The 27,626-nt window shown below is 37.6% G+C and overlaps 1 protein-coding gene across 2 annotated transcripts in view; it reads right to left on the bottom strand.

Moving 5' to 3' along the window:
• The window catches only part of LOC124223139 (defective proboscis extension response 1), a 377,291-nt gene that overhangs the window by 347,444 nt on the left and 2,221 nt on the right, over positions 1-27,626 (bottom strand). The window lies entirely within an intron of this gene.

The following is a 27,626-nucleotide window of genomic DNA, read 5'->3' as shown; positions in this document are numbered from 1 at the left end:
CATTCTATTTTGCTCTGAAACTGATATATCCTGCCCTCGGCTGAAAAAGAAACGGTATTTATCCGTGATATCTGTGACATTCTGTGCGATTTCCTGTCAACAGGATGGACTGACGTTTTATGGAGACTCTCCGCGTTCCACTCAGACCTTTATAATCGGTTTTACTCTGTAGAATTCTCAGTGAGGAAACGGTAAAACTTAACAAATTCCATTTCGACTTGTTCATGTGCCTTTATCGAGGTTATGTATAGATGATGTTATTTTTTTAGGTTAAACACGTCTCGAATCGTTGATATTGTGATTCGGGAAGGCTTGAAAAACTTTTCCTGCTAACTGACCGACGACTGATGACTGCTACGTGTATCATAATAACATAATTTCAATTCACAACTTGACTTGAAAGATTTTGACATCTTATGTCTCGTTTCGAGTAAGTTGGATCTCCTGCCTTGCAGACGAAACTTGTGCACCGTTACGATCTTGCCGACCAATAGAGTTCAATTGTTCTGCGCATGCGCAGTCGAACGATCAATCTGGCAAGTTTCACCGTTACCTCTCAGTACAATAAGCAGGAAGAAACGGTTGAAGTTTCTCACGAATTTTGATTTATGTGATCAAATCTGCAGATATCACCAAAGCGACATGATCTGTGGCAGTCGTTATTCTATGTCGATTGTACCCCTTATATGCAGCGATAACGAGAAGGCAATTTACGTCGAAATATGAGGTGGACCTAACCCTCGACCAGTGGTGCTCCCCTAACGAAGCCGAGATGGAAGAAAGAAATCGCGTTAAAATTGGGGTCCTTCTCGCTCTCCCTCCGCTTCTTTTCGTATCGGTTTTTTTTTTCCTTGTGGAAGAGGCACCGCTCCTTGTCCCCTGAAACACGTGTTACACGCAGTTGACATATGCTCCCAGGAGACTTTGGACGCTCCACAGAATCTGAACTTGGGGCATTAAATCATGTCGCGAAGCTCTGATTGTAAGAGCTCGGCCTAGAATTTACTAGGCATGAGATTTCGACAGCGGATAAATATGCACGTAGAAGATACGACGTTACTTTGAATTTTCGAAATATGTTGGCACGTGACGACCATCACTCGAAGAGGGAAAAAGTTTCTTCACCTTCAACGTTCTCGAGGATTCGTTGAACGGCAAAAGTTGGGAAAGTCCCGCATTGGACCAATTCAATTTATGCGAAGCCTTTACGCTCGCTCGGATTCAAGTTAATGCACTTGACGTCAAGATTTATGTACTTCACGTCAAGATTGTTTCACTTGAACTCGAAATTATTACACCTAAGGTCAAGACGAATGCACTTGACATCAAGATTATTGCCATTGAAGCGAAGATTCATGCACTTGAAATTGAAAACAATGTACTTGGAATTAAAATTAATGCGCTCGAAGTCAAGATGAATGCACTTAAAGTCCAGATTGATACACCTAAAGTCAAAGTTAATGCACTTGAAATCCAGTTGGTGCATTTCAACTCAGGATCAATGCACTTGGTTGCACAAGTTAGTTGTACACTATGACCTAAGACCAAAGCTTAAAGCGATTTGAAGTCACTTAACCCTTTGCGGCACAACGTCTCATATGTGAGACACCTTTTTTGAATCGGTTATTCAAGATTTATATTTTTGAGATATAGCTCTCGTTTTTTTCTTTGTTGAAAAATTGGACTTCTAAGATGTCAACGTTGATGTTTTATTAGCGATTATGATGATAGTGCGAAAACAGTGAGCGCTATAAATAAACAAAGTGTGAAAAATTACTATTTTTACAAAACAAATATAATTGTGGGAAGGTTATGGTAACTAGAAAAGTCGAACTCGGTAATCGTGGGTTTTTCGGGGTCGCTGAAATCGAATCCGTCGTCAGAATTTCAAAATTCAAGATGGAGGATCCAATATAGCGGACTACAAATACGAAAGTTGATCCTTTCCGCTCATATTAGATTAGCCATTCTGAATATTGAAAATTTCTTAGAGATGACTCCATTTTTGAAATCAGCAACCTCGATGACCCTTATATGCCTTATTACAAGGAATTTCACCGCAAAGACAAATCTATGCTTCGAAGGGTTGAACTGTCGTGAGGTTACTTGGATGAAAAAAAAATTTCACAACCGTTACGTACTCTACACCTCAAATTCTTTTCCCACATTCCATGCAATGCAAGATCTTCTTACATCACCTCGCTGCCTTGACTCTCATACCGCATCAACAGAACGTTTCCGCTACTGCTAAACTGCAACTACCCGGTCCCTTGCATCTTTTCTTCCATATATTCACTCTCAAGTCATCTTTCATTCGGTCAATATCCAAATTCACCTTTCTTCCCTTTTGCCTCGTCCACATCTTTTCAATGTACTCTCCAATTGTATAATCAAACATTTAACCCCTGAATACAAGTCCCTCTCATTTCCCCTTATCTTTTGTACGTGCGCGTAGCAGACGGATGCGATGATCGATAAGCCGCTCGTGATCAACAATCATCCATCCCGTACCTGACATAGTCATCCATCGATTAATTCCGAAACATCTTGAAGTTACCACAAATATCTAATAAGTAAGCGACGCGAAAGCTGAGCTCGGTTTCGTTTCCAGTGAGGAGAAAGCTGAGCTCGGTTTCGTTTCCAGTGAGGAAAACACCTTTGTTCACTCTTCCTGCATTTGATCGCGACCCTGATAACGGGTATTGAAAAATGAGGACATGCAACCACAGAACAGTTGAACCAGTCGTGCGAAAAAATTTTCTCATGCGTAAAATAAAATTCCTGACGGCATTTCTCTTTCAAGCAACTACCTATAAGGGATTCCCCCGAGTTCCTCGTGCTTGCGGCCAGACGGGGCACGTCCTCAAAGTCCGCGTTGGAATCCGCCCGGTTCACATCCAGCATGATAAACTTACCGGCTACCCTAGAACTGCTAGTCGCGCCTCGTTTCCGTGGTTGCAATGTCAACGATTCGCCGGGTTAATAAAGAGAAAGAAGGTTGGTCCACATTACATTTACGCCGGGTCGATGACAGTGACCTGGATACTGAAGCCGGTACACCATCGGTATAATAACGTCAACTCTCGAGCAAATCAACACTGTTTATAAAATTAATAGCAAAGCTAGTCCTAAATGCTATACAAGTCAATCATCTCGACATCTCGGAAAGAGAATCTCCACTCTTGAGTACGATATCAAATCACTAGATCCGAAAAAATCTGCACTCTGTTTTCATTAGCTTACCGAAGGGCATCTAAGCCTTTCTTTCTTTAATAATGTATTAAATTCTCTCAATCTCTAATAACATCCGATCCAGATCGATTAATACCACTACAGTCACTAACATTTTGGCGTGTAGGAAAAAACATCTTAGCGTGTAGGATAATCAATTTTTGTAAGTCTTTGTTACACTCCCATTGTAATTCGCATTTTTTCTTGTACTACCATACACATGTGCTTAACCTCAAAAATCCTTAACGTACTTAGCACTTGGCACTACCCGATTAAATATTCGCCTTATTTCTGTTGTTTTTGTTAAAACTTGAACTATATTCACGGTTTAATCCATGCGTCATACATGACATACAAATAGAGTTAGCCACTGCAATTAGACCTAATCTAGATATTACACATTCATTGTTCTAGTATATCCGGCATATTCTTCTTCCGATTCGATGACTTGTTGTAAGCACGTTGTTACGATGTAATAAAAATCTATCATATTCAATCCGTAAACATCTCAAAATTAAAATCTAAATTACCTCCGGAGGGCTTAAATCCAACGTCCTTCAATGACCTTCCCCAACGAAACACTACCAGTCATCAGTTTAATATGGATGTTTCAGGTCACCCCGCATTACTTCCTCCAGTTCAAGGCTCCCGGCTTGCAGCCAGCAGCTTCGCATTTCCCGAGAAGCGAATAGGAAGAAACAACTACCCCTGCACTTATTGTTAGTAGTCCTCTAGTGACGATAATTACTCCTGGCTTTTCACCCTAACACGCCGCAGCTGCTGCATCGTATCGCAATTTCTTACTCGAGACGTAAGTACGACGCAGAAAGTTTTATTGATGCTGATTCGTTTTTCCCAGCACTTAAGATATTGGCTGTAATTGGTTGGAGAAAAATAAGTGAATTGTCGTTACATTTTTTTCAAAGATGCATACAAAATGTTTTTATTTTATTCGTTTCTTCGTCATTTCTCAACAGGATTTAAAAACTGTTTCTTGCGTAGTTAGCCTGACGGTTGAACTAAATGCACGTCTCTATCTTAAAATGTATCATTCATTCTTTAAATATAAGCCCGCAGTTTAGTTACCAATATTTATTAAGAAATTTGAAAAACGAACCACCTTCCAACGATAGATATATGATTTTCAGACCCGTTTAAACGTGGTTAAGATTTTTTTGATTCATGTTTAGAAAAATTTTAAGCAACGGTAACTTATCGTAATTAATAAAGAAAAAAATATGTTGAAACAGAGAGTGTTAAATTAAATTTCACCGACAATAAGGATTTACCAAGAAAGTTCGATGTGTTTTGGAAAAAATTCTGAGATTGTACGTTGATGGCTAAAGAAGGTCTGAGTAAATACTTTTTTTTCAAATCTTCGCAATGGATTTTGGCGAGATTTTTTTTTTTCAATCGCGATATCTCTAAAAAATTGTGCCAATAGTACGAATATCGTTACTTTTGAAAAAGTAAATCAGCTGCAACTGTCGGGAAGCTTTGTCCGAAATTCAAAGTTTCCAAATTTTCAAAGTTTCCGTGCAAACTTTTCCGTGAAAAGTTTTCACCGTGGTGGTTATAACCGAATAAGCGAGACAGAAGGTGAAACTATGCGATGGAATATGAGAAGTTCGATTCTAGAGTACCAAATATGAAAAAGGTCGGATAGGTGAGTGTAAGGTGGGAGGCGCAGACGAGGAGCGAGGATTCAAATCGCGGAATTGATGGTATACCCGCTGTTCGCGGCGGCACGTTGGCAATAAAACATGGAGACGGCAAAAAGTCTAATATCAAATTCCCATTCGCAGCATTCGCGCGTGATAGATAGAAACCCAGGGCGTCAAAATCGCCGCGCGGTTTTTTCCACCGTCGCGGAACTCCGACGAAGACAGTTCAAATTTTCTTCCTCTTAACTCTTCAATTCACGCTGGAACTCTCAGCGTCCCACCTCTCGTATTTTACAGTTTTTTATTAATTAAACTATTTTGTTGGTAACAACTGCCATGTTTTTTTGGTCCCGCATGGTACCTAAGATATTTATCGAGTCTGAAGAGAATATAAAATTTGTTTATTCATTTATTCGTTGCAAAAAAAGCACATGTAAACAAATGGTTGAAAATCGAACTGTTTCACGAAAAAAAGCATTTTCTGCTAATCTGCCATGAAAAATTGGCATACCAATTTTTAAACAAACTTGATACGTACCAAACGATGTTGCTGAATTTTTTCAAAATTTTTCTTCTTGTTGTCTTTGTTTGTCCGCCATGTTGGATACGTCATTTTGAATTTTTGAATTTCGAGTTTAGATTCGTAATCAGTGACCCCGTAAACCATGGAAGTTGAAGTTTTACCAAAATCAATGAACTTTTTGAATTTTGAACATTCAGCGTATTGAATCCATCATTGAGAGTTTTTAAATTTTGGATTTAAATTTGTAATCAGCGACCCCAAAAGCCCGTGGATGCAAATTTTCAAGTGAATCGCATATAAGGAAAAATGTATGCATGAAAGGGTTAACTGTCGAAGACAAAAAAAAAAAACCTGAACCTTAGATATTACCAAAATATAAAAGAAGCTCAACGGGAAATATAGATTCTTGTAAATCAAATTCTAATTAATGACTTTCCTGAATTCTTACCTACAGTTAAATTTTTAAGTGTCCCAATTCTACATTGTATTGTAATTTTCTTTAACGACTAAAAACTCAATTTTCATTTTTCGACTATCGTTAAAATAAGTTTTCTTCGGCAAATGTGTTCGCTGCGAAATATTTTCTGCTTCGAAAATGTTTGCTCGTACTGTTAAATTATTCGCGATTATACCTTCGCATCTCTAACGCTACCACCTCTACACACCTTTAACAATCGTCCCTCAATTTATGTGGTGAAAGATATGAGATCTTTTTCACTCAAAAAACTCATTAGGTCTTATTTTTCCGACGACAGGTTGTGCTGAAAATTCCAAGACGAATCGTTCAATTTAATAATGTGATAGAATTGATCAACTAGTTTCTCATCTTTTTCATATCTTCGAATACACTTTATGACATATCCAAGTCACAGTCAGATCGAAACTTTATCGTTAAAAAACTGGCTGAAAGTTGACGGATCAGCTATATACAGGGTGTCTTGTAAACATGGCGAGTCTGTACTCCGTCAGAACGACACGCACAGATCGAGCTTACAAGGTGAGTTGGCTGACTTCGAGGCGTCGTTATCCACTCACATAAGCGCTCTACCCGAGGGAAATCAGGCGACCATTAAACTCTGTATAGGCGTAATAATATCAGTTCAGCCCATCTTATTTTATCCGCTATATCCTAACTGTATCTAAAATCCCAGTGAAATATATATTTACATGTATTTTATACCTGCGCATGAATGTAATTTTCTGCATCCTAGAACTTGGTGTCGAAGAATGCGAGAGAAAAAAATTCACTCATTCGTTCCAACAAATCTAGCTTCATATTTCCACATAACAGATATTACGGTTCGTTTAAAAAATCCGAGTACAGAATTATTTGGCGATCAAACTCGATTATTCTTGAAATGTTCTTCTCGTAAGAATTATCGTCCCTTCTACGTCAATTTCTTTTCTCACCCTCCCTTCTGCATAATTCTTCGCATTTCTCCACAATTTTCGAATAATTAAATTCTCAAAGCTTTTACATTTCATAGAAATTTCATAATCCATTTTTTTCACACATAATCTTCATTTCTCTGAAAACGGAATGTTTTCTTGTATTATACTTACATTTTTCTGAAAGAGAGCGAATTCATTTGATTTTCCACATATCTAACATTCTTTGCGTTCATTTAGATAAACTATGTACTCAGGTCTTTCCAAGAATTTCTCAATACTTCTTCGACCGATAAACTCATTTTCACGACAGCCGACATTAAATCAATAAATAAAACATGTAATTGCACACATATTTGGTTAAAATAAAAATAATCTCAAGTCGTACCAAAAATGATATTACATATTACGCTATTGTTCTCTTGAAGAAATTTTTACGAACGAGTTTTACTGATCGCTGATGATTCAATTTATCTAATAAACAATCGTCAATGGTTGCAGAGCGCGCGTTACATATTTCTGTCTTGCAAATAGTAAGAAAGCTCGAGTCAAACACCGTCAAAGCAGTACATGTACAATATATGCCGGGTATTTTCAAGTAAGTGCCTCAGTATGTTGGGTAGCCTACCACTGAGGGGTACAAATATCGGTAATACAGACCTACCAAATTATCGGTAGGTAGCCCGTTTAAAGTCCTCACAAATGAGCTGGAACTGCCCGTGCTGCTCAGTAGTTGTTTCGTTGATTATAATTCAAGCTTTCCGAAGTCACGTTAAAGTGATTATACGACTGGACTAGACTAAAGCAATTATCACATGGTAAGTATGTTTTACCGATATTTCTTCTCCGCGGTGTTAGGCAACCCAACATACTACGGTGTTTACTTGGCAACACCCGGTACACTGGCGAGACTGTTTCCAGTTTCACCGAATCACTGATGATTCAATATATCTAACAAACAATAGTCATTTGATACGGAGTATCCATTACACGTTTTTGTCTTGCAATAAGTTAGAAAGCCCGAGTTAAACTCCGTCAAAGCAGTAAATGTATAATATATATGCCGAGAAGTCTGTGTCTCAGAAATTCTTGACAATTCGATTTTCATCTCGCATGAACAAATCCAGCCAACAACAAGCAATCGTCCCTATGCTTCACCGCATGAATGAATCCGTATACCAATCAGACCGCCATCTGCTGTAATATAATCAATAAAAGGTGAGAATTCGCTGTTTGCAAACAGCGGTAATACGTATCTACCCACCCGCACCCTTTTCTTTTTTTTTTCATAATCAAGACAGATTTCTAAGAAGCATTTTCCTCGCAATTGTCGGCACAAACCGCCGCCAGACTTTCATCCCTACGCCCTCCTCTCATCAACCCTTATCAACCGTAACGCACAACGTAATACCTTCAGGCTCAACCTTTTCACCCTATTTCACGCTCTATGCCCCGCCACTACTTATACGCGTATGGGTATGAAAGGCTCCAAATATATAAGGACTTCACCCGTTTTTTAATCACTTTTACCATTCCTTCGGTACACTTTCGTTCACTTCATATTTCATATTTATCTCTTCGAATTTTGTTTCTCTTTTTTGCTTTCATATATGTATACCAATTACAGATGTTTCATTTGCTTCGTAGACGAGTATAATTAGTAAGACTGTGCGACTAATCGATTGATCGCAGACTTGGATCCATTGTTTTTTCTAATAAACGATTCATAGTTTTTCCTTATGCATAACTATGAATTGTTATTTCGATTGATTGACTTCTGATTAATCATTTTTTCAAGTATCTGTTTTTCCATCTGTCTTTTCGATCGTTCGATTTTACAAATAATCGATTAATTAAATAATCAGTCTTTTCAATGAATAATTTTTCCAATTAATGGATTAATTTTATGAATTGCATGACTCAATTGAAAAACATTAATTGGTTTATTGTAAAAACGTACGCTGCTCGTTTTTCATCGAATTTTAACACGTCTTCAACTCACGACTCGCTGCAAAATCTATTTCGGACATGAATCATTCCAGTTCCTGCCGAAACTAACAATCAGAATAGAATGTATGCAAGCATCAAAATCGCACGAACAATTTCGAAGTCATCTAACGAAAAGTGTTGAAAAACATCTTTTCGAGTAAAATTAGTCCACCCCTTTGATCAACAGTTAACACACGTCTTACAAAAACGGGTAGAAAAATGGATCTGTTCTTAAATTACGTAAGTCAAGTCCTTTTCACGTAAACTATTCTTACTCGTGTTGCCTTGAATATTTTCCCGATTTTGTACATCAATTGTTGTCAAAAATTTTTCTTTTTTTGCTCGAAAAACGGAGAAGAGAACTTTACCTAAAAAAGTATTTTATCCCTTTTCCACCTACCGTATCTACCAGAGGACGTGAGAAAATTTTCACCCCTTCCAAGAAGAAAAGAAAAGTAAAAAAATACAAGTTCTTACGCGATTCAAGGATAACCCAAAATAACCAGCGGCGAAAATAGTGGCGATTATACATACTTGACCTGATCCGCCAAGAAGCAATGACGCTATATCTACAAATGTAGGTATGCGTTTCGCAATGAAAATAATAATAAAAATCGATAAAAAAAAAAAAAAAAGAAAAGAAAAGGAAAGTAAGGTAGAAGAAAAACATACCATAAAACGAATAAAAGAAGAAGATAGAAAAGACGCGGAGAAACTTTTGACTCGGCTACAAGTCCCGTCATCTATGGGGCGCCAAGCTACCCTTCGTCCGCTCTATTTAACACGGATATTCTCATCACCACGGAACTAACGCAGGCGTGAAGCATATCTCGGTAATCCTAAAATGCCGCGCTTGCAGTCGCCGGTTTCAGTTATTTTTTTTGTTTTTTTTTTTTTTATCTTCCTTGATTTTCCTCTACCAGGGATAATGCGAAAGGATGAAAAGAAGTTACAGAGGTTAGTTAACCCTGTGAAGCATACATTTTTCCTTGAAACTGGGTACGTAAGGGTTTTCGAGGTCACTGATTTAAAAAATTAGGTCAGATCTGAGACGTTTTCAAAACTCAAAATGGCGGATCTAATATGAGCAAGTAAGAGGAATTTTTGTATTTTTAGTCCGCCACCTTGGATCGGGCCATCTTGAATTTTGAAATTCTGACTTTGCATGCGTTTTCAGCAGTCCCGAAAACCCCCGGGTAACTAGTTTCGAGTGAATCGGATCAATTTTGATATTTTCAGTCCGCCATATTGAATCCGCTATTTTGAATTTTGAAATTTTGGCGTTTAGCTCGTTCTTAGCAACCCTAAAGACCCAAGATTACCGAGTTCCACATTTCTAATCCCCATAATCTTCCCACAATTATACATATGTTCTGTAAAAACAGTCAGTTTCAACACTTTGTTTGTTTATAGCGCATCGCTATATTCGCCGAGTCATCATAACCCCTCTTAAAACATCGACTTTGACATCTTAAAAGTCCTTTCATAATACAAAAAAAAAATGACAGCGATATCTCAAAAATTGAATATAAATCTTGAATAACCGCTTCAAATAATGTGTCTCATATGTGAGACGCCGTGCCGCAAGGGGTTAAATAGCGATGACAAATAAAAAATGGATTGAAAAAAATGCGGATTGCGCGCTTGCCGCTTGTCAGATTAATCTGCCCTTTTTTCGAAGAGCGTGAGTTCGAGAGAGACAGAGCAGAGAGGGCGAGACGTGTAAGTGGCGGTGGGGCAAAAATGCTGAGCGTTGCAGGTTCCTCATCCACTTCCGCTTGCACTTCCGCTTGTCCCGCATCAGCAGCCGATGATTCGAGTAGAATATAAGAGCCTCGAGTGGATGTACCTTATAGGTATGCCGGGGGATGGCGATGAACCCTTGGTAAAAATTTCACCAAAGCTGATTATTATTGCCGGTCGGGGTAAATGAGGGAAATAATTGCGTGCAGGCTTCCTTTGTTGGTGGAAAAATTAACGGATTATTGATCAGGCACAATGACGGTGCATCGTCGATACGAGATTATATATAATACCAGGCTAATATTGAATGGTCGGAGAAACCAGAGGATATAATAATCCCTATTATATTATTCGTATTGTCGTTATCTCGCTGGTATATTCATTCTACTTGCACGTCCCTTCTTATACTCTAATTTGCAAGCTCTGGTGATGCGCGAATTCATTGTTAACCGCAGATTCGTATTCTTACCTACTTGCTTATACGGGCTAGCAATATCTGAGATCAAATATATACCTAAGCGGTTTGGATAATAGGTACGGCTACTTTGGAATTAGAATGCATTCTTACTGGAATATTATCTTGAAACGGCGTGATCTGCATTTCAGAGTTCGAGTAGAATAGAAAAATACAATCGTTAATTCATAAAGCTTTCTACACGGATGCGAGGGGAAAAGCATTTTGGGGGGAGGATCGAAAATTGTATAAGCTATCAATATATAATGATACGATTCTTTTCGAATTTTGATTAGCAAAAGCTTCTTGGCAAAGTAATGATTTCTTTAATAAATTTCCTAACATTTAACCGGAGAATGAAAACTAACAAATGCATAGCTTGGAAAAATTCGTTTCAAGTTTTCTTAGCTTCTTTTACAATATGTTACCTGAGTCTGCCGAATGTACGATGTACAATTTATATTGGCACAAAGATTTTCTTTGAAATCAGAAAATTTCCCATGCTATCTATTAAAGAATTCCACTGAATTCGGTGAACGCGTTAAAAAATTATGACAAATATCGTTTCAAAACAATTTTTAATTGATAAATTTAAAAACTTGTTGGGAAAATGTTCTAACCTCTCTGTACATAATAACAAATCATGTAGATGAAACCTCTGAAGTTCAGCTGTCTATAAACTAAATATAATATGATAAACCTTCTTCACTTTATCAGTCGATTTTGAAAGCTTGTCGGTAAAAACTGCTGCATTATTTGGAGTAGAGTAAAAATAATCGTACTATTTGAAGAATATCTAGATTTTGATACGAAATTTGAACGCAACAGTTTCACCGTTGACTTGAATGAAAAATTCGTGATTACCGTTTAAAAATGAAGAGAAAAAAAATGAGAAATTAATTCGTTAGATTCTCAGCGTAGAATCGTTTGCCAGCGGTAAGATCGCGACCAAACAATTCCAGCCACCATCTTATTGCGAGTAAAATAGCGCCGGGTGGCATGCAAATGCCGGAAATATTCTTAAAGCCGAAATGTGATCGCACGTGGAACGATAGCGGCCATTTTGATTTTATGTCGATGGGCGAATTAAAAGTAGGAAAGAAACTCGCGTTTCAACTGTCTTCAGAATATCTTTAGGTATACCAACGAACGTTTTACTTTGGCCTAGTTCGCAACTGACCTAGGTATAATTATTGTTTCGTACAAGTGCCAAAGACATTCGAAGCTGCGGTTTCGTTACTGCTCCAGCCACCGCTTCTAGAAATACTTTTTCATTGTTCGGAATTCGATGTTGACCTTGTCTGTTTCGGAAACTAATTGAATTTCGTCAAACTTGGTCTCCGTGGATTTTTTGCGGCACGCCTTCCAAATTTGGGTTGTTCATTATAAAATCCAATATGGCGGACGAATAAATAAATTACTCAAGAATCCAAAGTTTCCGGAATTTTATTAGATGATTTCTAAATGTTCGTCGATCGCTATGCGAATTCCCCAATTTTTAAACTTATTCGTTTCTCACGAAAGCTCTTTTAATTTATCTCTTATGAAAGACAACTTCAATGGCGTGTTTAGCGATGAGCTAACACAGGGTAATAATTGCACCAGTTCCGCACTTCGATTGCATATTAACATAAATGATCAAAGCAGTTCGCACAATACACCAGAATTCAGCTTCCATCTCTGAATTATTCATCAAGTTAGATTTCAACGAGATGGAAACGATAATTTTCCACTGTTTAATCTATCAGAATTACCTCGTGTGGTTTTTATTAATCAAAGAACAGACTTTTCAAAGAATGGTTACGAGGAAACTTTTGGTATATGGTATAAGAAGCACGAAACATACAGCTTATAGTTTGCAAAATTCCAATACGATTGGCCTTACTTTCTAACTATACATTGAGTCTAACTCTATTCTTACTTGAGTGTGTTTTAGAACGCTCGAAGATCATCCGTAATCAATCTGACCACTGTTGCAATGATGATTATGGAACAGGATTTTGTTTCATGGTATACTTCAACCATTATAATATGTTTATTACAACATAACTAGGGTTTATGAACTTCATACAATTAGCATAGCGTCTATCTCGTTAGCAACACTGATGCCGTCTATGACAAAGAAAGGTAGCGGTAAATAGCTCCAACGAATAAGACCATAGAATAGCAACCATCTAGAGCGTCAACTCAATCTACGTCTTAAGTCTATCTTTATAGTTAGCCTATCCCTCATTACCTTGTTATATTTTCAACAATCATATCGAAAACAATTTCAGGGCGATACGATGGAAGATGACGGATATAAATAAAAACAACTCTTGAGTGACGGTCGGACGACGTGAAAACCGGGGACATAAAGTTCTCTGAGAATCCACCGGACCTCGGTATTATCCGTTGATGTTTATTACCTTCGACGTTGAAAAAATTTCGCCCACGAAATACGTACAAATCGTGATACACAATAGCCGTGGCAAAATGCAATCTTGTACTAATCGAGGAAAGTGGTGTAACGTGGATATCTATCAGCTCGGGCATCACTCTCATTCTCTGAAATATCGTTGTTGTTTCAGACGGATTGTTTTAATCTCCCCGACAGAATGAAACTTTCACTCTTTCTCTCTCGCCCCTTCGTTTTTCTTCCATCTTTCTCTCGTTCTCACTCTGGGGGGATGAAAAAAAAAATAATAATTGAATAAAATCGGACCGTTGGCCTCATTTGGATCAAGTTCCTCGTTCAACTTTACTAATTGCTTTTTTCATCAGGCAGCTTTTACTCGTTATATGTCAGTGAAGTTTCATCGTAACAAATGTCTGCGCAACTCGTGCAGTTGATAGAAGGAAAAATCATTTGGAAGAAGAAACGGTTGTAACTCAAGTTTTTATTTACTTTCGTCCAGCGTCCGTATATAATCTGTGTAGTACATATGTGCGCGCGATAAGTATCTATGTTGTTGCTGCTTTTTTGGCGAAAAAAAATTACGCGAGACGTATAACTTTATATCCCGAACCTATGTAAAGTCGTTACATTATCTAAGTTTCGTTCTCGTAGAGAGTATTTTCAATTTAGATCTCGCGGCTCATACCATGAAACGAATCCATCGACTTGCAACTTTACAAATTTTCGCGAATAAACCAAAAGCCGTTGAACGAATATAAGCCCAACATTTTTCTTCCTTTCACCTCGAATGAACGAAACTTTTTAAGCAACAATTTTCTTCGGGGAAAATCATTTTTCCTAGACACGCCAAAATAAGCGTTTATATGGGCCGATCCACCAACTTTCGACCAAACTTTTTAGGGTCAAACTTTTGATCTTCCTACAATTTCGATGTGTTATCGCGTACACTAGAATATGTAAACTTCTTTTAATACTAGGCCTTCGATTCACATTTTCGAAGCGGACTGTTGTCTTAGAATTTTCAGCACTGCTTTTCGTCGGAACGAAATGTTACGACATAATGTGTTTCTTGTATATATATAAGAGTAAAAAATTATCTAATACGAAATCTGTTTTGATGCAGATTCTCAGGGACTGGCAAAAATGTATTCTTTACTTTTCTAACCAAATTTTTATCCCAAACATCGGTTGAAAGTTTGTAGATCGTATCATGTACTTCTTGGCGATACTATAAATATTTCAGTATAAAAGTTGCACGTATAGAAAGTTAAAACAATACATCAGACTTTCATTGAAACTCGAGTTCCAGTTCCAGAACTCTGCAAAGGCCAAGATTCACGTACCTGTTATTCGAAACTTTATAAAACCTCCGTAGAGTTCCGGATTAAAATTGTTATATGATATCCCCACACCTCGGCTGTGATAAATATCGACGATAATTCCTTGCGTGATTAGAAAAAAAACCCCTCCTGCAAATTCTTTTTTGTTCTGTTTGCGGGCGTCACGAGAACAATAAAATTCAAGATCCATTTTCACAAAGACAGGATTCGTATGCACAGGAAAATCCTGAAAAACTCCGGGAATTTCTTACAGCAGTGAAAAGACAGGGAACTTCAAAAATAAGACTGGAATTTTGAGCCTGTTGAAGAAATAAACACGTTTTTATACAAACTACTTAATATCGCTCTCAAAATTTTGTTTCCTCCTACCACTTTATACATTCTATGTATTTTACTTAATACCAAACCTTCGCAGGCTATTGTTTGTATATTGATAGTCAGACAGTGAGATAACTAGTTACTAGGTAATATTAAAGGTATTACACATTTAAAAAAAATTGTCACGAGTCAGCGTCATATTTCTCGAAGGGTTACCGGAAAAATCTTATCTTCATACTGAAATATACTCGTACATGGAAAAGTTAGGAAATCTCAGATTCAAAAAAGCGTAAACAGAGAAAATAAAAAAGTATACCTCGTAAAATGTATCGTTTACTTTATAATCAGTGAAAGCTATTAAGCGCAGAGTAAAATCTGCTACATTTATAGTCAAAACTATACAGTTGACATGGGTATTTTTTACCAAAGACCCTGAAGCGTCTCTCTTTTCTTTCAGTTTTTAGTAAAACCTGCTCTTTTTCTTCTCTCCGTGATAGGAACCCTGTACCGGACCAGAAATGAAATTGCAAGTTATCTACAGTGGTTACATATATATACATATATATATATATCTCCGATAACTGTATTAATGGGCATCGATTTCACAGCACCAGCTGCAACCCCGCGTAGAATAACAACAGCGGAGCTTAAATTTCCAAGGGGACACGATCATGGTCAAAAACGAATGTGTCCTCCCCCCCCCAAAAACCCACGCACCTAAATATGGTACATTTTAATTTATTACCATCGGTATATAAGCCTCATGGCTATCCAGCGGTGCAGGCATATTACATATATCGCGGATGACTGGGCAAGGCCTCGAAATTAATTATACCGCGCAGAGGAACAGATAGCTTGTACACCCTTGGCAATAGAGAGGTTGTTAGGTGGGTGTAACGTACCCTACAAACGGTATACGCACCTCCGAGACACAAATCCAGACACGCCTGACTTGCGCGTGTGTGCTTTTGCATTCACACCCAGGCGAATTTAGTTTACACGTGATTTCTGACGACGAGTGATTACCGTCGAGTCAACGTGTGGGTTTTGCGCCTTCGACTGTGTCAGACCTGAAAAGTGAAGAGATCATTTCCCGGCTCAACATCACCGTGGATGTATATGAGCTCCGCTAACGATCGGCAAGACTGTATTTCCGCAATTAAGTCTCCCTCATCCCGTCGTTATCCTTGGCTTGGTATTAATCACTGGGAGAAAGGTTTTTCTGCTAATAAAACCTCTTTCCTCTAATTCCTTTGTTTATTTATTGTACGATTTGTCAGCTTGTAGTCTCGTTTTTCGACTATAAACAGGATATGCGCAAGCACTTTTATGGCGCTACGTTTCTCTTTCGATCAAATACATTTTTTATTTCGTTGGAAGGACCCCGCAGAATTTTTATGGAAAGTTCTCATGGATACAAAAGTCCCAAAAATCAGTGGTTTGCGAATTTTTTTTTTTTTGCCAGTTTTTTTCTTTCATTTGACTTATACTTTAAAGTTATGAATATTGAAAGCCTTTCGTAGTTTCAAATTCTTCTAAGCTCTGAAACGAATATTACAAAAATGTACTCTCTGATACCGATTCCTTGAAACGTCATATTCATGATGAAGTCATTTTTTTAGCATCCCGACTGTTTTGGACTCATGAAAATAAATGCTAGTAAGCGTTTTAGAAGTGTTGAAAAAATCACCTCTTTTCGACTTTACAACAAACACGTTCAAATTGTTTAATATATTTTCGATCTTGTATTTGAAAATTTTTACAGACATTTCAGTTTTACCTTCTGCCTAATCTAAATATATATTCGCTATAAATTCTGACAGATTCAAAGATTTGCATGAAAAACTGTCAATGAGCAGGGAAAAATGTAAAAAAGTTATTCCAATACAGGACCGAACTTAAAATGACGAAAAGTGAAATAAATTTTTTTCAATTTTCCAACAGGTGGAACTTTGAAAAAAGTTTGAATATTCATAACTCGAAAATTGTGGAATAGCAAGTCAAAACTGATGCTTTCAGAGGTGCTAATTTTGCTTAAAAAAGTTTCAACCAACCTAAAAATGGTGAAATTAAAACCCAATGAAGTTGGCATAGAATATTCCACATATAATACATGATATTCCGCTGTATGCGTACAGTTGAGAGAATTCTAATGTTGACACAGCGATAAAGTAATGTTAAACCCTCATTTGAATAATAAAACATGAAGTATATAATCACAAGTAAGTTACCGTGTGTGAACGTGATTTGAAAAATGTCTAACGGTACAATACGTTAGTAATTTTTTATCATCCAAATGTTTATTCTTCACCCAAGGAAGTGAATAATTAACAGACGGAAGTAATTCGGAACACTTTGACATTCGCTAATTATTTGAGTGCTTATTTTAATAGGATTTGAAATTCTCGTTTCTTCAACGTACTTCATTCGTCGATAATATTAGCGGAAGCTTGTTTAATTACACCGAGACGTTACGAAAGCTTTACAAAAGTCAAACGCCCTCCGCTCCATAATTACTTTGTATACCAATACTGTTAAGCATTAAACAATATTACAAATTTATACCCGCTTGTATAATTTACACAACAAGTCACGCTAGTAAGTCCAGACTTAATACGTACGGTCCAAAGGTTGTGTAATCAAAACCTTCAACGAAATTCTAATATCGAATCGCAAAAAACAATTAGATACATATCTCGATCCGTCACTGGTTCAATAAACATGAAAATACAACGAAGCTAAAATTAGTAACGTTGACGTATCGAAACGTTGAAACAAAAATTACTGTTTTCCACGTTTGGAATGCCTGAAGAAATTTAATTTACAAAATCTGAGTTTATTGATGATGTATTAACAATTTACTAAATTTCAAACGATCCTAAAGTTCGAAAATAACGACTTTTTCTAAAGATTTATCATTGCATTAACGTTACAATACTTCACCCTCATAAAATACACATGTGCACCATTTTAGGTACATAAAAGCTGATATGTGTATCCAGTTCGTGGTTCGCCTTGTGACAACTGCCAAGCCGCCGTTTGAATACAATAGAATATGTAGACGGTGCGTATAGAAATGAAAAAAAAAATAATTGTACGCTCCAGTCACCGAGCGATGCGTTTGCTTTCAAAATCATTTTTCCTCTCTTTTGTGTCTTGGTACGTAGAATTTTAATCGCGCAGCCTATAAATGACCCCAAATCGAGAATGAAAAAAGTCTTGAAAAGTTTTTCTTCATCGTCTTTCTCACGAAATTGGAACACGTTTCTAAATATTTTTCAACAGGGTTTAGAATTAGAAATGATTGGAAGAGCATTTTTTTTTTTTTATTGTTTCGGTAAATTTATTAGTTCCGAAATTGTGGGAAAAAAACATATTCCGAGAACCTATGTTAAATTGTAATATCAATTGCCAAAAACAAAAGAAATCCCAGGAAAAGGATCTTTTTCCTAATATTCAAATACATGTCTTAAATTCCAACACTGTAATTCGTGGCACATTATAACATAACAACAATTACAGTCATTTAATTGGGGGAGGGAGGATGAAAATGGCAGTAAATCCGGCGGTGGTGCGGAGTTTTAAGCGCGGTAACGACCGCGAAAAGTTTTGTTCAAAATCCGAGAACAACCCCTGGAGGACTGAGTACTGAATTAGCCTGAGCTCCCCAGTCTGGCGTTCTTTCTTTCTGGCTCTTACCTCTTAGTGGGCGCAACCTTTTTTGCCCTCAAGGGTTTTTGCTACGGTTCTCGAATTAGAAGCGGTTAGTTGGTTTCGCGAGGGCCTCCCGTACACAGGCGTCGCGGCTTCCGGTCCGCCCCTGAAAGTTAACCCTATAACCCAACCTGTGCACGGCGCCTGAACTCCTCGATCCATAGCCAATCCACCGGACTAGTTCAGGACACTGAATACCTCGTTCTGCAAACAACGAGAGCGACCCTCTTGGCCCTTGTCCTTGACAGGATGGTCCCCTAGGTTCAACTGTCGAACCAGCAACCCCAGGACCTTTTGTCGCGCACACAAGATCATCGAGGATCGTGTTACGTTACCGTCGAAAACTGAGTAGAGGCTCGTAGACTTCAAACCGAATGAAAGAAATCCACCGAGGGACGATCAATTGTTGACCAAAATTGTCCATTCTATGCTCGAAACCATTTGTGCCGGCTCGTCAAGTGGTTTGAACAGGCCTCGTTGCAATACAATGATTCGTGACTTTTGGAACGTTGTGAAATGCTTTTGAAATGGTGCCAGTGTGGTGTTACATTCAGTTCTTATCACGGTTCGTTAACAACGTGCTCTTAGTATTTTGTTTCGCACCTATTTTTACACAATGTTGTATTTACCGAGTTTTCGTGTTCGTTATTACGACACTCCGCAACATTGAAAGTGAATACACCATCAGATAGTCTGTATATTTATACGATTGTACAAGACGAAACTCTTTCACCCTCAAAAAAAAATTGGATGCATGCAAAATGGTATAACATGTAGAAAAAAAAAATGACGTGAAATGGTCAGGGTTGTTACGAATTATGTAAACTTATTGTGGAATCTTATGGAAAACCTGTGAAGTTCTATGAAATGTCTGTGATTCGTTTGTGAAATATAAAATAATTAGTACATCAAACTTTGACGCAGTTACTACCTCGACGACTCTGCAGCCATTATTAATATAAATACGCAAGCTGAAACAGTGAGTGCTTTTTGATCACCCACCGATGTTTTGTTGCAAAACGTTTCCGATCCGTATTCATGGATTCTATCATCACCCACTCTAACTAGAAAGCTCCCGAATCGATCATCGTCAGGATTTGAACAGGCTATTTCAGAGGTCACATTGAAAAACTGCAAATCGTTCGTGTCCCATTCTCCACCTGGTGTGGTTTTTTCAGTACCCGTTTCCCCGATGACCTAGCATTCCACTTATCCCATCGAGAATAGTGAAACAGATTTCTATTTTGTGACGACAATTGCAACCGTGCAACGCTTTTCGAGTAGGAAAAAGGTCAAGTTGTTCATAGGTGCAGTAAATTGAGTCCCTGTTCAATATGACAACGTTGAAGAGGTAACAACTGGATAACAAAGGCATGCACCGACGCTTCGATAAATTAGAACAGGATCATCTTCGTGTAGAGCGGTATGAATTTTGCATAGCTCGCATGCACGTGAGAATTGCGCAATTATTCGATACAAGTTAAATATATTTTCGTGTAATTATTCACCGAGTGGAACTAGTCGAGTGTCTCTTTGAAATGCACAACGGGGTGAAATTGATAGTGTTGAAATTAAACGCTAGTCCGACTAAATGACAATATAACCGTCGCGTTGCTCGAGATGAAAGGACTTTCGTCGGTGATAACAAGAATTTCTATGTTGCCAATCTCGACAAAGGGAACCAACCCCACCGACCCGTTTGGATGTAACCACACCATATTGCAGCATGACGCTCATCTGCAAATTATACCCCTCTATGAAACCGTTTGTCATCTTTGCCGACTGTCTTTGGTATAAAAGCACGGTTTGTACTCAGATCGACACAAATTTTATGTCCCGTTATTTTTTACAGCTCTTCGAGTCTTACGAATGTTAATAATTCGTGAGAAAATGGAGTTCCAGAGATTTTGTGTTACGGAGTTTAGGAAAAATCAACAACTCTTTCTCTCCTGAATATCAATCAGCGAGAGGTACTATTTCCGCTCAGTTCCTCTCGCGTTCCGCAAAAAGAACCTAACCAAACGAACCTGGTAAGAAACTGACAGGCGAGTATTTCTTACATCATTTTCACCCTGTTTTCCGTAACATCGTACATGTACCATAAGGTTAATATCCTACCGATTTATTATCAATGATTTTTTACTTTTCTCGTTCAAGCGCATGAAATATCCAAATATGCAAATAGGTGGACGTTTGTGTACGTTAGACCTACACATATGCCGATACGTAACATGTATGTGCACAGGGAATAATAGGGGAATCCTGTTATGGGGTAACGATACTAAACGCTGGGAGGCAGACCGAATGGATTTCAACTCGTGTTGGGTGATAAGGGGGTCGGATGAGTGTTTCTAGCAAACAGGTGAGGAACTCTGTGAGCAACTGGGATACTCAGGTGACCAGACCTAAGTAAGTCGTAACTTGATCCTGCCAGTCTACGCAAGTTCAGGGGAATCACCTCAGGAATGTTGTTTAACGTCTGTAGATACAGAGTGCAGCAGTTTTCCCGAGCTACGAAAAGAAGAATTACAAGAAAAGAAGAAGTGGGAATGCGTATTTAATCCAGCTCAACAACCGAAAGAAGAGATAAAGCTGTAGGTACACTATCTACACTCGTATCAAGAAGAGAGAGCATTTATTTGTTTGTTTATTATCTATACAGAGTGAGTAGCTAACCCTAAAGTAACTAAAAGCAACTGTTTTCTTTGGAGGAACAACATTTTTGAGGTTACATACATCGCAACGACCTGTCATCTGAACTTGTAACCACTTGTAACGGTTGGTCACTGATCTCTATACCAACTGGATGACTGACTCCTATGCTTCGAGCAGACGACAGCTTGTGCCGATTATAAGCCCCAAATATCGACACTAGCGCTGCAATACCCGAAGTTAAACTAACGGGTCACGTAAATGATAGTCTATCAGAAATATGTGTAGTCACATGATTCTGTCACTTCAACCAATGACGTACACAGTGAACCACGTGAGTTGTTAGTTCCATTGAGGCTATTGAAGCGCTGGTGTCGATTTCGTCGCGTCTAATCGACTCAGGCTGGTCAATCTGACAATACAACTGCTTTTTCTCTAGAATTTTGCGCATGCGCATTGGACCATTCGTGCGTTAGCTACTCACTCTGTATGCATGTATTATCTCATTGCGAAAACTGCGGAACTGATTTGGAAAATTCTTCCACCATTGGGAAGTATGTTTACTCCAGATGGACATAGGCTACGTCTTATTTCGCTAATGTTTGTCAGAAAATCTACACTTTCATATTACTACGTATATTATGAAAGAAATGTATTTCTTTGTTGGTTATCGATGATCTCATAAACTGCTCGACCGAATTGATTGATTCTTCTATCATTGGAAAGTTTATTTCTTCCAGACGGAAACAAACTGTATTTTGTTGCACTAACTCCTGAAGGAACTTACACTTCTGCACTACTGTTGCAGTAAAAAATATTAGACGAATTTAGTCGTAAAAAATAGGTACGGATCGGAGAGAATCGCAAACAGATATGGAATTTGAAAAATAGAGAAATGAAGAGAAAGAAGGAAGCTAGAAGAAAGGGGAGCTGCGGCTCATGTTTCACGGTACTTCGATTCTTCACCAAGTTTACATAGAGAAAGGTTTACGCGCTGAATAAAACTGTTCAACTTTGTTCTATTTTCGAAGAAAGAAATAACCTGCTTAAAACGATCTTCTTACAGCTTGCGTTTATTTTATCTCGCTGGTAAAATACGACACTATTTCATAACAAATTCCATTTTTGTTATTACTTTGCCTACAGTCTACTCGACGCTTCTTTCAATCGCTATTTAATTTTCCTTGGAGCATTGAGAATAAAATATATGATCGAGGTAAAAGTTTAGTCACCGAGTTCATTGAAGTTTAACAATATCGAAAAAACCTCAGCTTACAGTTATTATTACTTTGAAAAGTGGTTCATTTCGTTTTTCAATCTTCTCAATCTTGGACACATTAACTCGATTGTTTTGCATACCATGTTGCATCGACAATAAATAACGTTAGTGACTTGAACCTCACAATGTAAAATGTCGCTCATTGTCGGCTAATACTGTTATAATCACATTGCGTTTTGGAATTTTTTAATGGATGGGGAAAAACAGATTATATCGAGAAAGCGAAAAAAGGTGAAAAATGACAAACTCCGATGGCTTCACGCAACCCTCCCCTCCGTCAAGAATCTCGTTTAGTCGGCGTCCATCAGTTTTCGACTTCATCTTCTTCTTCCCAGACTGCGTACCCTGGCCCTCGCCCTAAATTATTTCCGTCCTTTTTTTCTTACCAGCAGCTAACGCCCCAAGAATATTTAATTCCACCTCCTATTGGATTATCATTATTCCTGTCATTGTTATTATCACTATGTTATTTAAGCAAAACTTCTAATTCCTTTTACATACTTATAACTTTTCTTTACTTTTATATTTATACTTTCTTTTCACACGATATAGGTATAATATACATACATATAATCAGAATCTTGAATAACGCGGATACAATTACGCCGAGACATACCCTGAGTGACTCATTTTCCAAGTATAAATTATCCACGAGAATAATGATTTCCACGTTAATATTTCGACTTGAATTTATTCCGTTTATTTTCCTGCAACTTTTATTCCGCATTTCCTTCCCCTCGTTCGTTTTTAAATCCAACATATATATCATAGTCACAGCCACAAAGTAAACCTCTCGCTAGATTATACATGCATTATCTATACAAGAAAATTCTTTCCATTTACATACCATACATATATGTACAAACACGTAGACACACAAGAATTATACATAAGCCATGTAACATACACGCACGAGTCGTTTCAATGGGAAATAATCTTTCATCGAGGAGTGTCAAAGCGACTGCCTTATATAATATACATATATATATATAAAAATATATAATACAGGGAATGCCCGATCACGTGGAAGAAAGGCAGTTTTTAACGGAATTGTACAAGATCTGTAACGCTTATCGCTCCTCGCTCCCCGGAGGAAAGGGTAGGTATATGTTCTGGGAACAGAAGAGCGAAGGGTGGAATGTGAGGCGAGGGTTGGTTCTGCGGCTCAGCCCTGCAGAGATATGCCCTGTTCAAGTTCCCCGATCTCTTTCAACCTGTTCACTTCGACCTGCCAGATGGTGGTGGAAGACATTTATTAATGAAGGGCCTGCACTGTACACCCTTCGCACTTTTTCCACCGTCTCTTCTACCCGATGCACACATTATATAACGCGTCGCGTACACGTGTGCTGAATCCATACATCGGAGTTTATCTGATAGCAAAAAAGAAAAAGAAAAAAAAAAAAAAAAAACTAAACTTAGCGGAGGACGTTTGGTAGAACGCAGAAAAAGACAAATAAAAATGAACACCGAGGCATTCGTGAAAATTTTAACGAGATGCTTCGATACCCCCTGCTTCATGTAGGCGTACGCATGTACGTGAATCACTGCATAAAAATTAGACAAAGCTTCACGTTTCACGACGATACGCGGTTTTACTATATTCTTGTTCGTTTGAATTCATTTATTTGCTTACCAATCATTGTAATACAGGATATTCATTTCTTCGTTATATGAATTCTCTTATAGCTGCAGCATTATAATTTTCGTTATACCGATTTTTTATATCGTTTACCTAGTCCTAAAACAATACTCAAGTTTATTTTACGAAATTTTATAACAGATTTTAAACAGCGATGAAAATAGGAAAATAAATTTAATAAAATAAAAAGCGTAAAAAGAAAACAGCAAAGTTTGACGTTTTTTGCGTTTTCTTTAAACACTGCTATCTATAGATGAAAAATGACTTGACCATCGTGTAGAATGGTAAATTTTACGTCGAATTATTTCCTCACATGTCGTAAACAGAGTCGGATTAACAAATTAAGAAGAAAGATATTCTACTTATCGACGACGTCGGGAGAATTTTGGTGAAAAAATTTCTTATTAAGAAAAAAGAAATTCTACTTATCGACGGCATCTAGGGAATTTTGGTGAAATAATTTCTTTCTTCCTTACTTGTTAATCCGACACCATTTCCGACATATGAGGACATAATTCGATGTAGAATTTTCCGCTCTGCACGATGGTCAAGTTATTTTTCAGCTACCGATAGCAGTTTTTGATACAAACGGGAAAAACGTCAAATCTTATTATGTTCTCGAAGCGCCGGCGATGCAACTCGAAAATAACTACAGATTTGAGTTCCTGAGAGTAGAAAACCCCCATACACAAAAGTGCAGCCATATACCGAATATTTTTTTATTCCTACCTATTTTGATCGAACTATATATAGGTACCTGGATACACATGTATAAACCCAAGAATAACAAAGGTTTTTGGCGCACCGATTAATTAACACGAAGTAGTAAGAGCTTTTCCCTTGTTTCTCTCTGTAATCCTCAGGTCCGTGGAGGAGGAAAAAAGAAGGAAGTCAGGGTTGTTATCTATGTGCAATGGTGTGGTGTGCAGGACCTCAGATTTTTCAAAAATCCCCCAATATATTTAACAAAAGAACGAAGAAAAGTCTGACGACGATTCTAAAACCATAATCCCACGATTGTCTCACAGCTTTGGGAATTTAATCATACGTGTAATTAAATGTTATATATTCGATGAAAACAAAGCGGGATAAGAAAAAAAAAAAAAAAATGACAAAGAGAGAATTTAAGAAGGTCAAAGAAATGATATCAAATTTTTGAACCGTTTGAATCGTGGCAATTTAAACCCCAAATAAATCATTCTGAAAAATTATATAGAATTTAAAACGGTATATTGAAAAAAAAAAAAAAGCTAGAAGCATTTGTCCGGATATTTGATCTCAAAGAATTTGACATTGTGCTTTATTTGGGAATGCAAAAGGGTGTTTATTCTTTTCTCTTACTTTTCCGACAAAATAGAGCGTCAAGTGGTTGATAAACCTGACTTTCACTACTGGCATAAATTTTTTTTCAAATTCTTGCCCATGAAACTGAATTTACGATTTGAAGATGCGTTAGAGTTATAGTTTGAAGACGAGTGAATAATAAGCAGATGCAACCGTTCAGGAATGATGTGCAGTAATTCGCTTACCGATTGAAAAATTGTTGATAAAACAAGTTCAGTCACATGTTGTTTGTTATTTTATTTTTCCTACAGTTTCTCATCTTCCCCTATACTTAATGAAGTTGTACCGTCGCTTCCATCTTCCTTAACACGAAGACCTAACGAGGGAGCGGAGAATGTTTATACAAAAAGAGGAACGGGGAACTCCGCTAAGGCACAGAGGCCGAGGGTGAATGTGTTAGGAGTGTAATTTCTTGTACGTCGCAGCACATTTGCAGACTCGGAGGAGGGTCAAATTGCCGGTAAGAATTTGTAGAATATGTACAACGTGCAGGGCGTGACGTGTATAATAAAGAGATGGAAGGACGCTTGTGTTCAGCTAATGCGGAGTACCCTCATTCATTAGGGATGTATACGTAAGGCGCGCGATTAAGGGTATGAAGTAGTTCTAACATTACCGACCGAGCAAACTCACCCTTGAACTCCTCATTCTTTCCGGAAGTGCGCAAAGTATCTCAACCATGCACTTTTTGACCGCTGAAATGCGGGAGATGTGGGAACAGTAACACGTGTCAAAAAGCCACACATTTTTTTTGACGAGTTACGGGATATGAGTAACTTTCCTGAATTACGCTACGAAAGAGTGATGCACCGTTGAAGTTTCAACTCTTTCCGATCGTTTGTTTATTTAATATAGAAAGAAAAAGGGTGAGTTTGCTCGGTCGGTAAGGGTAGGAGTACTTCGTACATTTAGTGAGAAAAAAAGTTTCAGAACTGCAAAATTAACAATCCGATGTTTAAAGTATACGACTGCATTGAGTTCCGATAATTTCTGTTTATTAGAGGATTGTGACCTCGGTTTGAAACGAATCTGAAACCATACATTTTTATCAAATTAGTTCAGTTATTATTAATCTCATAAAGCGGGTTACATTACCGAACATTTGATTTGTCCAAGTTCAGTGAATAATGATTCATTTTATCCGTGAATAAATTCTATACAAAAGTGTTTACCAAATGCAACCGGCATTGATGTTAACAATAAGAATTATTCAACTGAAAAAATGTAGTAAACTAAACAAACAGATTTCATGTTAAGGAATAACCATACAATGTAGTATTGACAACTATAATCGCAATAAGTAATTGCTCGTTCTCTCGTAATTCTAACAATATTTAAATTGTTGTTTCAACAATACCCATTTTATTAGAATTTTCTATCAACTGCAACGAAAACTGTCTTTCGGAAATTTTTTTCAACGCTTTGACTCGCATGGCCAAAACCTCGTGCTTCTTCTTTTCTTGTCGATAATAAAGAGGAGGCAATAAGCAAATACGAGGCTGTAAAAAATTAAATATCGTAAAATTCGCCAGTAGGTTTGCGTCGAGTTCGATATTATTTTATTCTCTTCTGATTTTTATGCGACTTAAAAATGAAGGAATTATTTGCGAGGCTGATCCGGCGCAACGTATTTTAATCTAGTCACTTTTTCCCTCGGCAGAGGAGAATATTCAATTGAGTCGATCGAGAATTCATTAAGGTTCTGCAACTGAATGTTCACCAGGTATATTGATTCAACTAAACTTCATTCAAATCAAATAGTATCCAATTGAATATCAAGTAATTTAGGGATAAGTCGGTTTTATTTCCGTCAATGTGCCGCCGATAAAACAGTTTCTGCATTTATATACATGTATAAGAATGGAAAAAAGAATTTCAAACACAACCAAGACAAGTTCGAATAAGTGAAACTCGAGTACTTTCGAAAATTCAAAAAAATCCAACGC

The sequence above is a fragment of the Neodiprion pinetum genome, chromosome 7, assembly GCF_021155775.2.
Source record: "Neodiprion pinetum isolate iyNeoPine1 chromosome 7, iyNeoPine1.2, whole genome shotgun sequence".
Taxonomy (NCBI): Eukaryota; Metazoa; Arthropoda; class Insecta; order Hymenoptera; family Diprionidae; genus Neodiprion; species Neodiprion pinetum.
This window is presented reverse-complemented; position numbering and strand designations above follow the sequence as displayed.